Source organism: Oratosquilla oratoria, chromosome 27 (genome assembly GCF_046742065.1).
Source record: "Oratosquilla oratoria isolate Oo_2021 chromosome 27, ASM4674206v1, whole genome shotgun sequence".
In the NCBI taxonomy this organism is placed as follows: Eukaryota; Metazoa; Arthropoda; class Malacostraca; order Stomatopoda; family Squillidae; genus Oratosquilla; species Oratosquilla oratoria.
The window spans coordinates 5485898-5488397 of NC_134803.1; the positions used below are offsets into that span (position 1 = coordinate 5485898).

The 2500-nt window shown below is 41.7% G+C and overlaps 1 protein-coding gene across 4 annotated transcripts in view; it reads right to left on the reverse strand.

Moving 5' to 3' along the window:
- The window catches only part of LOC143039872 (QRFP-like peptide receptor), a 310196-nt gene that overhangs the window by 40286 nt on the left and 267410 nt on the right, over positions 1-2500 (reverse strand). The gene's annotated exons all lie outside the window — the stretch shown is intronic.

The window sequence follows — 2500 nt, forward strand, 5'->3', positions numbered from 1 at the left end:
TCCTTCATACACTCTCCTCTTAGCATCCATTCCCAAATGTCTATTCCTCATTACACTTTTTAATTCCCCAAGGTATTTACATGCATCTCTCAATCTACATTCTACCTCCACCTCCACTCTTCCCTTTGTCGCCACATTCGCACCCAAGAATATAAAACTATCCACTTCCTCCAGTCGCTCTCCCTTAATACTCACTTCCAGTCTGCTACCTCATTCTCCCCTTGCACATCTCATCACCTTACTTTTACCCACATTTATCTTCAACTTCCTTCCTTTGCATACCCTCCCAGACTCTTTCACTAGCTTCCTCAATCCCTCCTCTGATGCTGCTACAAACGGAGTGTCGTCAACAAAAAACAACTGGCTTATCTCCCATTTTTCTCCATTTTCTTTAACTATCTCTAATCCCCAACCCATTACCCTTGCATTTACCTCTCGCACCACCCCATCCATGTATAAATTTAACAGCCAGGGCGACAGAACACATACCTGACAAAGTTCCACCTTTAACTCAAACCCCTCATTCTTTCCGTTTCTGATTCTAACACAAGCTCTACTACTGTCGTAAAAAATTTGACTGCTCTTAAAAGCTTTCCTCCTATCCCATACATCTGCAAAACCTCCCACAGTGCCTTCCTGTCTACCCTGTCATTAGCCTTTTCCAGATTCATAAAGGGCTTCCCCCTAAAAAAAAATCCTTACCTTTTCCTAAATCTTCTCACATATCTGTCTAACCACAAAAATCTGATCCACACAACCCCTACCTGTCCTAAGCCCACACTGTTCCTCACCAATTACTCCCTGTCTTCATCTCCTAATCCTTTCAGTCAAGACCCTCCCATAAGCCTTCCCAACTACACTCAACAAACTATCCCTCTGAAACTACTACACTCACACTTGTCCCCTTTTCCCTTGTAAAGTGGAACTATACAAGCACTCCTCCAGTCCTCCGGCACTCTACCCTCTCTTAAACGAACATTAAATAACCTCACCAGCCAGTCTACTATCGATGTACCTCCTTTTTTTTTTTTTAGACATTCTGCATGACACCCATCCAACCCTCATCTGCTCTCCTCATCTTAACAACTGCTTTCATCTCATTTTTCCTTATTTCTCCTCTATTTTCTTTACTCATCACGGCCATTTTCTTAGCGCTTCCCACTGGAACTACCTTTCCCTCCTTATCCTCCTTCACATTTAGCCACTCCCTAAAATACTCTGCCCATCTTCCTCTTTCTGCATTCTCTCCCTTTATCATCTCTCCATCTGCACCTTTTACGTTTTCTTCTCTACTTGATTCGCCTCCTCTTCCTCTCTTAATTTTCTTCCAAAATATCTTGTTATTACTTTCAGAATTTTCTGTCATACTCTTACCCTATTTCACATCTACTCTCCTCTTTGCCTCATTTATCTTATGCTTTATTTCTCTTTTCCTTGTACCTTTCATAAGATTCTCCCGTCCTATTTTGTAACCAACCTGTGAAAGCTCGTTTCTTCTCTTTTACAAACTTCTTTGTTTCCTCATCCCACCCCTCACTACCCTTCCTTCTATTTCCTCCGGTCCTCCTTGTTCCACACACCATCTTTGCACACTTTGTGACTTCCTCCTTGAACCATCTCCATACCTCCTCCACTCCTAGTTCTACTCTATCCTTCACTCCCTTCCACTCCTCTCTCAACTTCTTTTTGTACTTCTCCTTTTCTTTCTCATCTAAGCAGTTCACTTTAAGCATCTCCCTACTTTTTTTCCGTTTCCTCTTTCTCTATCTATCCTCCAACTTAACTTCCACCAAAAAATTATCTGATATTCCCCACTCTCTCCCCTTAGAACATGTATATCCTTAAGTCTTCCTATTATACTCCTGGTTACCACTATATAGCCCATTAACGCTCTATCTACCACCCTTCCATCCACCCCCCTCTCCCATGCGTACTTATGCTTTACTGTCTTTCTAAACACTGTATTTACTATCATTAACTCTCTAGACACATCTCCACCAACAACTCTCCACTACGATTTTTTCCTGGAACTCTACACTTACCAATTATTCCGTCTATTAGTTCATTTCCTACCCTAGAATTAATGTCTCCCAATACAACTACATTGATATTTCTCCCTTACCCCTCTATAGACTCATTTAAATCTAACCAAAAAGCCTCCCTCTCCTCTACACTCTTCTCACTACCAGGCCCATATGCACTCACAAAAACCCACATCTCCCTTCCCAGCTTCACCTTCATCCACATTAACCTTGAAGAAACCTCCTTCCACACCACCACACGCTTATCTATCTCTTCACTTACTAGTATAGCCACCCCTTCTTTCCCTTATCTTCTATTCACTCCTGAGATCCTCCCAACTACACTCCCAAACTCGCCCTTCCCTTTCAACTTAGTTTTCCTCAATGCCAACATATCCATCATTCTTCTCACAAACATACTGCCTATCTCTTCCTTTTTACTCTGATCTTTTTAGATTTGGGTTAAATCAATAAACTTA